Source organism: Aquarana catesbeiana, linkage group LG10 (assembly GCF_042186555.1).
Source record: "Aquarana catesbeiana isolate 2022-GZ linkage group LG10, ASM4218655v1, whole genome shotgun sequence".
NCBI lineage: Eukaryota > Metazoa > Chordata > Amphibia > Anura > Ranidae > Aquarana > Aquarana catesbeiana.
In genome coordinates, this window is record NC_133333.1 from 223,873,923 (window position 1) to 223,888,896 (window position 14,974).

General features: G+C 43.2%; 1 protein-coding gene across 1 annotated transcript in view; it reads left to right on the top strand.

Annotated features, from left to right (window-relative positions):
• Positions 1 to 590: 590 nt before the first annotated feature.
• The window catches only part of TMEM51 (transmembrane protein 51), a 61,669-nt gene continuing 47,285 nt past the window's right edge, over positions 591 to 14,974 (top strand). Inside the window, exon 1 of the mRNA XM_073603358.1 lies at positions 591 to 722. The gene's annotated coding sequence lies outside the window, so the exon portion shown is untranslated. The remainder of the gene's footprint in view (positions 723 to 14,974) is intronic.

Here is a 14,974-nt window from a genome sequence, read left to right on the forward strand (position 1 = left end):
CATCAAAAACGCACTGTAACGCACCAAAAATGCATTGGAACACACATGTCCTTATTTAAGGATAAAAAGAAAAGGGGGGGGGATGCACTTGACTGCATCTGGAACCCATAAAAAACGCACTGGAACGCATCAAAACTATGCATGCAGAAAAGCATCTGGAACGTATCCGAACTGCGTTTCTATGGTGTGAACTGGCCCTAAATAAGGACATGTGTGTTCCAGTGTGTTTTTGATGCTTTTTACAGCGTTCCAGTACAGTCTACTTTTTTCTACTTTTTTTTTTCTGGAACGCACTGGAACTGCAAGCACTGGTGTGAACTATGCCATTGAAAAGCATACAGCCTACTTTCCATGCGTTTTTGTTGCAGAAAGAAAAAACACACAGGACTGCATGTGGTGTGAACTGGCCCTCAAAGTGTTTAGGTCGGACCTCCTATTATATGGTTTTGGTAAATCGAAAGGAAAGTTGTATAATGTAAGGCCGCCCTTAGATTTATGAAGGTGCGGAGGATTGTCTACGACTCGCAGTGCTGATCTCGCTGTATGAGTCAAGCTTTAGGACCTGGGGCAGTCCCAGCTGGTTTCCTCCCAGTTCCTGATAGCAGGGCGGGTGTGCTGAGCTCCTCCACCTTCCCAGTCTCTGCTCTCCAGAGCTCCCATGTGATCCTCAGTACAGAGGACAGGCGGGAGGCTCAGGATGACCTAAAGGTGAGCTGGACAAGGTAAGTGATCCTTAGAGGAGTCCTCCATTACCAGGCTGGGGGGGGGGAGGAAAGTTCAGTCTGCATTCATCGCCAAAAACTTCTCCATTGTTAATAGATCGGTTCCTGGAGACGACTATTTCCAGGCCGATCGAGGATCACAGGTAGAGCGATCCCAGTAGATTGATCCCACCAGCCCGGGACTGGAGGGGCTCAGAGAGAGGGGGGAGATCTATGTATATATCTATATCACACTGTTGAACTTGACTCTATACAATGTATCTCTTTGTATGTATGTATGTATATGTGTGTGTGTGTGTATATATATATATATATATATATATATATATATATATATATATATATATATATATATATATATAATTTACACACACACATACAAAGAGATACATTGTATAGAGTCAAGTTCAACAGCGTGATCACACAAGGTGCCAGTTATGGGGGGGCGGGGAGGGCCCCGGGCCCCCAACACCTAGACTTTCAACTCCTTATGGTGGCCATCCATATATTGATCCTGGTACAAGCGATCGCAAACTAGTAATTCATCATCTATGAAATTATCGAAGAATGCAACACATACGATATGGACAGGAAATCCAATAATCTCTAAGAACGATCGTTTCATCGCACACGTGCAGATATTCGTCCCATCCATCGATTTAATAAAAATCGAAATCGGTAGAAAGTTCGCTAGATGGATTGAATAGAGGGTCGTTCTTGTTGAGTTTGATCATTTTAGTCGCTTTAAATGATTGATTGGCTTTTTAGGTAAAATGTGACCTGGCAAAGCAGGCGGTTCGGTTTTGCCATCACCACGAGCAGCCAGGACTTGCCTTTCCCCACTGAGCAGCGGTGGGTGTGTGGGAGCGATTGACAAGACCCTCACGTTCAGAGTTACGGTTTATTTAAATCAGAATTGGGTTCACATTGGTGCGAACAGTAACGCCGCATGTGATTCGCACCACATAGACATCATACATACCACAAAACGCATAGACATCGCATGTGATCTGCACAGACAATGTGGTGCTATCACATGCGATGTCTGTGCGTTGCAAATTCAGCCATACAAACTTTTTTTTTTGTTTGTTCCGCACTGGATTTGGATCTCATGGGTGTTCACACATATGCGATCTGATTCCTGTACCATTAGACAGTTCGCTCTGCGACCTGATCTGGGGGTGGGATTAACTTTCTCTTGACACCCACAGCGGTGTGCGGAGGGCAGTGTGAACCGCCTGCCAGTGACATGCGATGCGGGAACCCGCTCTGGTATCACGTTCGCATAGGTGTGAACCCAGCCTGAAGAGTGATTTGCAGTGGATCACTTTTCGGAGGGCATTAAGGCTTGGTTCACACCGGTGCGATGCGGGAAACTCTGCAAATCCAGTGAGGGTTCCCGCATCGCACGTGAATCGCCAGTGGTTCTCACAGCCCTCTGAGAACCGCTGCGGGTGTCGATACAAAGGTAATGACGCCCCCAGAGCGGATCGCAGTGCAAACTGTGAATTCGGACAGGAATCGGATCGTGTGGGATCTGATTCTGGTGCGGACCAATGGGGGCGGGGGTGCGAATTCAGTCATACGGTTTGTATGACTGAATTTGCATCGCATGTGATCTGCACAGTAATGCGATGTGTGGCATCCCAGCAGTGTGAGCCGGCCCACATGGGCGGAGACAAAGCGAAATGTCACAAGAAGCCTGCAACACCACGCTGCGATTGTGCACATTGGACGCAGTCCCGTTCACGTGAATGGGTTGCGTTCAGCGACCGGAGGGGGCAACGCTTTTGCCGTGATGCAAAGTATTGAAGCTACAGCGAGTATACAACCCCATTTGGTTGCATTAAGCAGTTTGGGGGGGTGGCGGTAAAAACATGGCTCAACTGCCTGTGTTGTGTGTTTTATTTTTTTTACCATTCCCAAATCACAAGTGTAAATGGCACGCAGCCATTTGTGTCGCTGGGAGGCTGTACTCCACACTTGGGCCTCCCTTAGGGAGGAAAGACTCGGCATTTATATTGAACAGGCTCAGCCGTCCAACTGCGAGAGGCCTCAAAGTGTATGTCCGCTTTATTACAACAGATCACCATTGAGGGAAACCATGTCATTATCTCAGGAACAACGAGAACATTTGTTCTCATGGTTACTGTTTAATGGTGGCCATACACACTTCAGTGTCCTCACCGATCGATCTCTTCCGAAAAGAAAAATTGATCGATAAGCCACACATGGGGGGAAGTGGGTTTCAGTCAATAGTTAAGATACAGTTGTCATTTGTGATCAGATCTCTTATTTTTCCTCCATGTAATCTGATCAATAAAGATATGTTTGTATTCATAAACAAAGTATCTCAGTGCTGCCAATCGATGCAAAATGATTCGAAAACATTCCGCCCCGGGCCGATCGAGTTAGATCAAAGCAGAGTCTAATCGATTGGAAGGGGTGTTGCGGCTATTTTGTTTTCTGATCTGATTGCTTTGATCGGATAAAAAGAATGAAAGCGTGGAGGAGGGGAATTCCTTTTATTATGGCAAGATCTCCTCCCACTTCCTGTTGTGACAGGAAGTGAAGGGAAATCTCTCTAAGAATGGGTTGGAACCCGAGCGTAGCGGGAATGTGCGTTCCTGCTCGCGTGCGTGTGTTTTGGGTTTTTTTTTTTTTTTGAGTGTTATTGCTTGTTCACTTGAACGGACTGCCCTGTGCATGACCCATACCCCAAAGAAACGCCAGTTAAAGTTAATACAAAAAAAATTAAAGGGGCAGTGTAAGAAAGTTTTATATAATAATAGTAATAAAAAAAAATGAAACCGCCTGCATGCAAAGTTCCGGAACCTCTTTTGGGCGACGGGCATCCCACAACTTTGGTGATTTTTGCCGCGATCTGTTTGGCGACAATTGCGGCAAAATCGTACCGTGATTGGGGTGCCATTAAGAAGTAACAGGATCGCAAACGTGTCCCGCGTTTTTGTGGCATTTCCGCCCACGATCCGGAAAGGCCTAGGTGTGAATGAGCTTTTGTTTTTTTATTTAGCTCTTCTCTCTTTTTTTTTTTTTTTTTTCCCCCATGACTGGGGTTTACAACCACTTTAACCGCTTCCGGACCACCCACCGCATATATACTGGGGCAGAGCAGCCCGGCTGCTGCGCAAAATCACGTACCTGTACGTGATTTTGTGCACGAGATTTGGATCACATGCAGGCGCCGCTAGAGCCCCACTTCTGCTGTGATTGGACACGGCGGGAGCCAATCAGTGGGTCCGGCAACGGGTCCGATTGTTCTGAGGAGAGGCAGAATAGCGGTCTATGTAAACAAAGCAGATCGCCGTTCTGTCAGTAAGAAAAATGGAGATCTTGTGTTTTCTGCTAAGCAGAAACAAAGATCTGTTTTCCTCTAGTGCATCCACTCCCCCACACACAGTTAGCAAGCACCCCCTAGGAGCTCACTTAACCCTTTTGATCGCCCCTGATGTTAACCCCTTCTCTGCCAGTGTCATTTATACAGTGACTGTGCTTTTTTTTTTTTTTTTTTTTTTTTTTTTTTTTTAACACTGATCACTTTATTGGTGTCACTGGTCCCCCAAAAAGTGTCACTTAATGTCCGGTTTAGTCCGCCGCAATGTCGCAGTCCCGCTACAAATAGCTGATTGCCGCCATTACTAGTAAAAATAAAGTCCATAAATCTATCCCATAGTTTGTAGACACTAAAACATTTGCGCAAACCAATCAATATACGTCTATCGGAATTTTTTTTGGGGGGGGGGGGGGTTTACGAAAAATATGTATCAGAATACATATTGGCCTAAAGTTATAAAGACTTTTATTTTTTTTTGTTGGATATGTTGGATATGTTTTGTTTTATAGCAGAAAGTAAAAAATATTGTTTTTGTTTTGCAATGTCGCAGTCCCGCTAAAAAAAAAATCGCTGATCGCCGCCAATACTAGTAATAATAAAAATGCCATAAAAATATCCCAAAATTTCTAGATGCGATTAATTTTTGCGCAAACCAATCAATATACGCTAATTGGTATATATATATATATTTTTTTTTTTACCAAGAATATGTAGCAGAATACATATTGGCCTAAATTGATGAAGAAATTAGATTTTTTTATTTTTTATTTATTGGATATGTTTTACAGTAGATTTAAAGTTTTTTTTATATATATATATATTATATATATATATATATATATATATTATATATATATAATCTACTGTAAAAAAAAAAAAATATCCAATAAATTATATATATATATATATATATATATATCTCTATCCACCAAAAGAAAGCTCTATTTGTGGGGGGGGGACACCCCATACATTTTATCTGGGTACGGCGTCGTGCGATTGTCAGTCAAAACGACACAGTGCCGTATCGCAAAAAAAATGGCCTGGTCAGGAAGGGAGGGGGAACTTTAAAGAGCAGTGCATTTTGGGTGCAGGAACAGTTGCAATACCCACCATAGTGTGAACCAGACCTTGCATCTCCCTAGCACCTAGAACCTACCCTGACCTGCGCATGCTTGTCTTTATGAATGACTCTTCTGCAATATTATTATTATTATTATTATTATTATTATTATTATTTTTTACTTTTAGTTCCACTTTAACCTCCAGTTCAAAAATAAGTCCTATGGCATGCTGGGGCTTTTAGTTCCTCAGCCGCTCTCTTGAAGCCCTGGGCTGTATTGTAAAGTAGCACAAAGCTGGCCCAGTTCCCGTCCTGCGCCCCCTGTCTTTGTTTTATCGTCTTCCGTCACTTGTGTCTGGGAAATGCCGGGCTTGCTGGGGGGTGAGGTCATGGCTGACCTGTTGTATTGGCTGCTGCTGGGTTTTAATGAGAATACTTGAAATACTTTAGAGAGAAGGCGATTGTTGGGATCCGACCTGAATTCTATAGTATCTCGCCCATCTCACCATGATTAAATGGAGTCTTATTAAACGAAGAGAAGATGCTATCTGCCTGGCTGTCATGGTGATCCTCCTGCTTCAATGCTTTTCATTAATGATGATATCCTGGTGTGATTGCGAGTTCCATGGAGGAGAGGTGTCATCAGCACACCCACAAGCCTATTTTATTGTGAGATCACATAGATAACTTCTCATACATGATCACATTGTACTGAAACCGGTATTAAAGACCAAACTAAAAAATGTCAAATATTGAAGCTTACCAATCATTTAGATGTGGTGGCTGCGTTTGTTTTTTCTTTTTTAGGCTTTTTTTCCCCTCTGTTTTCACTTGGTGATCTGGCCACTAACACCCCTCCTGTATTAGAGTGCCCCCAATCTGGATTAAGGAGCATCGGGGGCACCTTTTGGACAGCAGCATTAAGTCTGGGGGAAGGGGAGTGTTGGATGTACTAGCAGATTTAGATACTAGCACATTGAGGCCAAACTCCAGCTAATACTTGATTAGTAGTTTACTTTTATTTTTTATTTTTTTTTTATTTTTGCTGAAAAACTGATCATTGTAGGCACCACTGTCAGAGTTAAATGGTTTGTCTTGTCCCTGCTAGACTTTCACACTGGCATTGCCGGCTGTTAGCGCTGCTCGTTTTTAGCTTTAGCGCCACTTTTTCTTCTCTAGCAGGGCGGGTTTTTACCCCAAAAAGAGGGTAAAAACTCCTGTTTTGCGGCGCTTTCAAATCGCTGCCCATTCATTCCAATAGGCAGGGCATTTTGGGAGCGCTAAGTACATCGCTCCCAAACCGCCCCAAAGATGCTGCTTGCAGGACTTTTCATAGCATCCCGCAAGCACACTGCCCCAGTGTGAAAAGTCACACTGCAATAAATGGGAGGCGCTTTGCAGAGGCTATTTCTAGCACTAAAGCGCCTGAAAACCGCCCCAGTGTGAAGGGAGCCAAACTGATACATTCTGCTGGACAGAGTGTTTTTTTTGAAAAACAGACTTGTTGGCTGGATCACCAGATGAAAATAGAAGAAAGAGTCTAAAATAGAAAACGAATGCAGCCATCACATCTAAGGAATGGCAAACTGCAATATAACCAATGTTTTTTTTTCTTCTTTTTTTTTTTTTTTTTTTTTTTAAGCCCATGTTCACATTGGGTCAATTTGACATGCGATTTGACATGTCAGATCGGCGGTTATTTGGTGAGGCGCTGACTTTGCGGCGCCACACCAATTCCCAAAAGTAGTTCCTGCACTCGCTCTGGAAATCGGACTGAAATGTCGGTTGGAAATTGTGCGAGTTCAGCTGAACTCGCACGATTTCAAACCCGTCCCTAATGTGAACATGGGACATGGAACTTTCCCCTTTTTTTTTTTTTTGCAGATTCATACTTACCTAGGTAGATGCTGCATATGTCCCCCGCCAGCTCTAAGGCAGAGAACCAATCGATCAAACATCGCCGATCACTCGGTTCTCACAGTTCCCTGAGCAGAGAGCTGGTGACGATCACTGGAGCTCTGGACTGTGGAGGGGGCAGGAGCGGGCGGCATGCTAAGAGGCTGAGCCAGGGTGCTGGTTCAAGCATGTGGGCGTATCTTGACTTTATTGTCATGATCTAGGTCCAGCCTGGACTGGCTCTTTGACGTCTGCCAACAGTGGGCACAGGAGTGCAGAACAATCCACAGGTGAAATACAGCCAAACTAGCTTTGGCTGTACATTCTCCTTTAATGTAAAAGAAGCATACTATGTCTCTCCTGCATTTAAGTATTCTTACCTGCTTGTTTGCAATGTAAATCAAGACCAGGTGGTATACCGCGCTAAAAAAACACAAAATTAAATTAAAAAAAAAAAAAAAAAAACAGCGACAAACCCATGTGATATAAGGCCCCACGAAGATGTCACGTATGACGAAACATGTCGGACGGAGCTACGCGCTGATGTAATTACGACCCACATGACCCCTGAAGTGCGGGTGATTTGAATCTTGTTTGCCGACAAACAAACTTATACAACGCTCTTTATATTTTTATGTTTTGTAAGTACCCTTCTGGCTTTTATCAATAAAAGGTTTTAAGACTTTATCACACTATTGGAGCCTTCACTTTTACCTATATTCCCCGTGATATTGGCCTGATCGAGACCCCCAGATGCAAGCTGGTTATCCTGGAGGAATCTCTTTGATCTACAGCTAACTCCAGAGGTGTGGTGGATTATCTTACCCTGCAGAGGTATACCTGCATGCGCATGTGACCTCTCTAGGAATAGGAGGTCCACATTATCTGGTAAGAGTCTCCACTAACAGTGTGACTGTCGCAGGAGGATCTGCATGCATCTTGGTGGTGGAACCATTTGGATATAATTATCTTGCTGGACTTAACTTCTTTTTTATTTTTTTTTATATATATCACGTGGACTTCTGCTCATATGTATTCTTCAGAATTCTCTTTTTTTTTCACTCAATAACACTTTTTTTTTTTACCTAATTTATTGTCTTATTCATTGCTACGTTATAGACCACTATCATCTTTGCATATAACATTCTTTTTTTCACTTTGATTAGCGCGACTATTCTGCTTTGTTTGCAATGTACAGGGAATTGCGTAAATCCTGGCCCAGCCAATCAAAGTGGCTGAAGATCGGAACCCACAAACCTGCCAAAGCAGAAAATTCGGGCGGCTCCTGCCTCCAGTCAGATGGCCATCATTGTGGTGTTGGAGTGCTGAACCTTATGGAGATGCGTTTTTATAATGTGATGGGTGGTTTACGTTCCTAGAGGCTGCTCACCAGAGGCTGTGGGGTCCTACTGAACCCCTGAAAACACTAACGTTTTGAAAGGATGGAAGCTCCAAAACCAGCTTGTATAGTCTTTATTTTGTAACAGTCAGTGCGTTTTGGGGTTCCCATCCCTTCAAAATTTGAGTAAACTCCAATCAGATGGCAGGCATTGGGTATTCTGACAGCCGCAAGTTTTGGCTATCAGACTGCAATAGCTGGCTATGCAGATTTAAGCCATCTACACGGTCTTGCGTGCTATAGTCAAGCCCCACCTGGCTTGACTATAGAATTTCATCCTAATGTCTTCTAACAAAGCAGACACCATATTTTACACAGTAGAGTCACACCCACACACTATATGAATATCTAGTGATGTAGCTATAGGCTCGCCCTGAAATGCTGAATGTCGCTGTATCCGGGGTCATTTACACCCGGTGACACGCCAAATAATCTCCTGCTGGTATTGATTGCCTTATCTAATAAAGCCACGTGCAGAAGGTCATAGGAATAGGTCTGACCTTACTATAGTCACATCATAGAAGTATGAATGGTAGACGATTGCTATGGGGGATTGCACTCTGCATTAGTGCCGGGGTAATAGAAGAGCATTCCATTCGCCATTCATTCACCGAATCCTTAGGACTCGGAGCCCTCTGAATAGAGGTCTTTTCATACGAGTGTCAGCTCTTGTTTCCTTCCTCCCTCCTATTCTGCCAGTGCTCCAGTTTCTTGCAGGAAGTTCAGAGGAGGAGTGGAGAGCTTCATGGAAGAGATACCGGTCTATATGTTTTGCATGTAATAATTATTTTGAAATCCGTATTTTTATTGCGGATAACCTCTTTCATCATATCCTGAGTATTGGGAATTACATAGTTGCATAGTAGGTGAGGTTGAATTAAAATTTCCACAACACATTATACAATTTTTTTTTTTTTTTTCTAACACCCTAGAGAATAAAATGGCGGTCATTGTAATACTTTCTGTCACACAGTATTTGCGCAGTGGTCTTGCAAGCTCACTTTTTTTGGAAAAAATACACTTTTTTGCATTAAAAATTAAGACGACAGTAAAGTTAGCCCAGTTTTTGTTTTTTTGTTTTTTTTGTTTTTTAATATTGTGAAAGATAATGTTACGTCGAGTAAATTGATACCCAACATGTCACGCTTCAAAATGGCGACAAACTTTTACCCTTAAAAATCTCCATAGGCGACATTTTTAAAAATTTATACAGGTTGCATGTTTTGAGTTAGAAGAGGTCTAGGACTAGAGATTATTATTCTCGCACTACTGATCGCGGCGATACCTCACATGTGTGGTTTGAACACCGTTTTCATATGCGGGCGCTACTCATGTGTGCGTTCGCTTCTGCATGTGAGCTCGTTATTTATTTTACCTTTTTTTATTTGTACACTGTTCTTTTAAAAAAATGTGTCACTTTTATTCCTATTACAAGAAATGTAAACATCCCCTGTAATAGAAAAAAAGCATGACAGGACCTCCCTAAATATGAGATCTGGGGTTAAAAAGACCCCAGATTTCATATTTACACTAAAATGCAAAAATTGTCATTTAAAAAAAAAACAAAAAAAAACAAAAAAAAAAAAGGCCCTTTTTAAGAGCTATGGGCGGAAGTGATGTTTTGACGTCGCTTCCGCCCTGCAATGATATGGAGATGGGTGGAGGCCATCTTCCCCTCACTTGTCTCCATGTCAGGCTAGGGAAAGGATCCGATCGCCTCCGCCACTGCTGAGGGCTCCGGTAAGCGGCGGAGGGCACCAGAGCGCGAAGGGAGGGGGGGACGGGCCTCTCCCGCCGCCGATTAAAGCGATCTCACAGCGAATCCGCCGCAGAGACCACTTTTTTATCTTGAAGCAGATTGTTCGCTGAAGAGGATACCAGGATTATGGCAGCTAGCTGCTGCCATAACAACAATATTCCTCTTCAAATTACGGACGTATAACGACGGTGGGCGGTCTGGAAGTGGTTAAGGTTAAACCTCTTTTCTTCTAATTTTAATGAGTGGCCACGAGTCTTGTTAAACTTCCTTCTGCAAAAAAGTTTTATTCCTATTGTGGGGTCACCAGTATGGTATTTATAAATTTGAAATCATATCCCCTCTCAAGCGTCTCTTCTCCAGAGAGAATAAGTTCAGTGCTCGCAACCTTTCCTCATAACTAAGATCCTCCAGACCCTTTATTAGCTTTGTTGCCCTTCTTTGTACTCGCTCCATTTCCAGGACATCCTTCCTGAGGACTGGTGCCCAGAACTGGACAGCATACTCCAGGTGCGGCCGGACCAGAGTCTTGTAGAGCAGGAGAATTATCGTTTTATCTCTGGAGTTGATCCCCTTTATGATGCATGCCAATATTCTGTTTGCTTTGTTAGCAGCAGCTTGGCATTGCATGCCATTGCTGAGCCTATCATCTACTAGGACCTCCAGGTCCTTTTCGATCCTGGATTCCCCCAGAGGTTCTCCCCCCAGTGTATAGATTGCATTCATATTTTTGCCACCCAAATGCATTATTTTACATTTTTCTACATTTAACCTCATTTGCCATGTAGATGCCCACCCCATTAATTTGTTTAGATCTTTTTGCAAGGTTTCCACATCCTGTGGAGAAGTTATTGCCCTGCTTAGCTTAGTATCGTCTTCAAATACAGAGATTGAACTGTTTATCCCATCCTCCAGGTCGTTTATGAACAAATTAAATAGGATTGGTCCCAGCACAGAACCCTGGGGGACCCCACTACCCACCCCTGACCATTCCGAGTATTGCCCATTTATCACCACCCTCTGAACTCGCCCTTGTAGCCAGTTTTCAATCCATGTACTCACCCTATGGTCCATGCCAACGGACCTTATTTTGTACAGTAAACGTTTATGGGGAACTGTGTCAAATGCTTTTGCAAAATCCAGATACACCACGTCTACAAGCCTTCCTTTATCTAGATGGCAGCTCACCTCCTCGTAGAAGGTTAATAGATTGGTTTGGCAAAAACAATTCTTTATGAATCCATGCGGATTACTGCTAATGATACCATTTTCATTACTAAAATCTTGTATATAGTCCCTTATCATCCCCTCCAAGAGTTTGCATACTATTGATGTTAGGCTAACTGGTCTGTAATTCTCAGGGATATATTTTGGGCCCTTTTTAAATATTGGTGCTGCATTGGAGAAAAGCCAGTCAGCTGGTACCATTCCAGTCAGTAGACTGTCAGTAAAAATTAGGAACAACGGTCTGGCAATTACTTAACTGAGTTCCCTAAGTACCCTCGGGTGCAATCCATCTAGTCCCGGTGATTTATTAATGTTCAGTTTCCCAAGTCTAATTCTAATTATGTCCTCTGTTAACCATGGAGGTGCTTCCTGTGTTGTGTCTTGAGGATAAACACTGCAGTTTTGTTTTACTAAAGCCCCCCGATTCCCTCGTGAAGACTGAGAAGAAGAATAAATTCAATACCTTCGCCATCTCTCCTTCCTTGGTAACCAGATGTCCTTACTCATTCTTTATGGGGCCAATATGGTCTGTCCTCCCTTTTTTACTGTTTACATACTTAAAGAATTTCTTGGGATTTGTTCTTTTTGCTCTCCTCCGCTATGTGTCTTTTGTGTCCTATATTAGCCGCCCTATTTGCACCCTTACATTTCTTGTTGCATTCTTTAAAAAAAGTCTGAATGCTGATGATGATCCCTCAACCCTGTATTTTTTGAAGGCCTTCTCTTTTGCTCTTATATGCTTTTTAACATTGGTGTTAAGCCATCCAGGACTTTTGTTCGCTCTTTTAAATTTATTACCCAATGGGATGCACTGGCTAATGCCCTTATTTAATATGCTCTTAAAGCGAACCCATCTCTCCTCCGTGCTCTTTGTTCCTAAGATTTTATCTCAATTTATATCTTCTGGCAAGGTTCGTAGTTTAGGGAAGTTGGCTCTTTTGAAATTCAGTGTCTTTTGTATTACCCTTATGTTTCCTATTTGTGTGATTTTATACTGAAGCCAATTGACCTGTGATCTCTGTTTCCTAAATGTCCCGTATTTCCACATTGTCCAGGTTTGTGACAGGTTTTTACTTTGTCGTGTCATAGGCACAGGAAGTGAAGTACGTAAGTCTCTAGTACGGGGGCACACATAGATTTTTCTTAAGTCTGCTGAGTATAAATTGAACTCAGTGGTTACTGTGCTTGGTACATTTGGTGCAAATAAGCACAGCTACTGGGTTTGGGCTTCTGGTGTGTGTACCTGATCCCTAAAACGGAAGATTAAGTGTGGTGTTTGTTGTCACATGTACCACACAGCCAGTACTTGCCAGATATTCCTGCAGCTCCTTTAATGTTGATGTAGGCCTCTTGGCAGCCTCCCTGAAAAGTTTTCTTCTCGTCTTTTCATCAATTTTGGAGGGACGTCCAGTTCTTGGTAATGTAACTGTTGTGCCATATTTTCTCCACTTGATGATGACGGTCTTCACTGTGTTCCATGGTATATCTAATGCCTTGGAAATTCTTTTGTACCCTTCTCCTGACTGATACCTTTTAACAATGAGATCCCTCTGATGCTTTGGAGGCTCTCTGTGGACCATGGCTTTTGCTGTAGGATGCGACTAAATCTTCCGGAGGTCAAGTGGACATTCTTCGCATTTCCTGAGGACCTGACGGTTCTCCTTCTCTAGGTAGCTGCCAGGTGACCTGAGTTCAGCAAGACAGTCAGTCCTAATGTGTTCACACATGTAAATTAAATTTGTATCTGGTTTGTTTCCTGTTTGTGAAACTCAATGTGGAGTAATTGGTCGTGTCATTTATACAATCACTTAATTTAATTCTGCTTTTATTGTCGGCACTATGTCCTGTTTACATACAATGTCATATCCTCCATAATGCTGGGTGTGATCACTATGGGGTTGGGGGGGGGGCTTTACTAAGACTGAACAAACGATATGGGGCAGCCAATCGGCTTCTACCTTCAGCTTGACCAGTTGAGTTTTGAAAATGAAACCTAGAAGCTGATTGGTTACTATGCACAGCTGCTCCCGTCTTGGTAAATTCCCCCCTATGTGTTCTTATTCTTTATGGAGGGATGCTGCACAAGTAGTATTTTGTTGGCGGGCTGTTATTTTCAATAATCATTTGTATTCTGCATGGTCTTCCCATGCATCCTGGAACAATTTCCTGGCACTAGGGTTGCACCGATATTTTGCCGGTAAGTACCGATACTTTCAGTCAAGTATTCGCCCATATCCAGTACTGATACTTTTTGCAGTGTGATGTATGTATGTATGTATGTATGTATGGGAGCAAATCAGACTGCAAAGAATTGTATGCGATTTGAACAGGAATGTGGTGCGATTATCCCCCCCCCCACCGCTCCTGTGTGAACGCAGGCTGAAATCCCTGTGACCAGCCTGGGTTCGCACAAGCGATGCAGGAAACTACATGTAATTCAGGCAGGAATTGCACCGCATTCCTGTTCAAATCGCATGCAATTCTTTGCAATTTGAGCCCATTCATTTTGTATGGGCTCAAATCGCACCCCAAAAGTATCTATTTCGGGTATCGGAGCGTTTTTACAAGTACTGATGAAAATACTCGGTATCGGCACCCCCCATTCCTATTTGCTAACTGCTCATTTACACCAGTGTGGTCCACTGCAGTTCATTAAAGGTACGCATGTTTACATGCAGTAATGCGCACTGCATTAGAGCCACCTGTTTATTTGAATGCGCTGCATAACGCACCACAATGGACCAAAAATTGTGCATGTAGCATTTTCAGCCACAATGCATGGTAGTGCAATGGCACTGCAATGCAGGGGGCGCTGAAGGGCCATTCAGAATAAACGACACCGCTACACACCAATATTCTTAACGCATGTTACTGTGCATTGCAGTAATGCGTAATGGTGTGAATGGGCTCTAAGTGCACTACACAACTTTGTGTCCTCTCAAATACATCATTATTTTTTTCTGTGCAAATTAAAATTCGGATTGCTTTTATTATGCACATTGGGGCCCGTTCACACTGCCTGCATGCTAAACACTCCTTTTTTTTAGCGTGTGAGCAGCTGTCAGTTTTTGGGCTGCAGTGAGGTGCACAGTAGTGCAGTGCGTTGTGCTGCTGTGCAGTGCCTGCGATTTATAACGCAACATTTTACCGCACCCCTGGGCTGCATTTCACTGCACCCGGGCACATAGAGAACAATTGGTTTCCATGTGCCCTAGTGGTGACTGGTATTGATATCCAGTGCAGAAGAACGCCAGTTACTGCAGACCCATGCGATCCGATTCATGTGCGAACTGACAGTTCGCAGTGCGATATGCAAACTGAAATGGTGTCATTACCATTGTATTGACACTCCCAGCAGTTCGCATATGGCAGTGTGAACTGCCTTGCGAGTCGGGTGCGATGTGGGAACTCGCAGTGTTCCCGCATCGCACCTATGTGAACCGGGACTGTGGTGTTGTGTAGAGGCAGTGAGAGCCATTGTGATACATTACGCTGTTTTGGTTTCTTAACTTTGATGCGTCCTTTCATTCAAGTTTATGCACTGCAGAACTTTGCCACT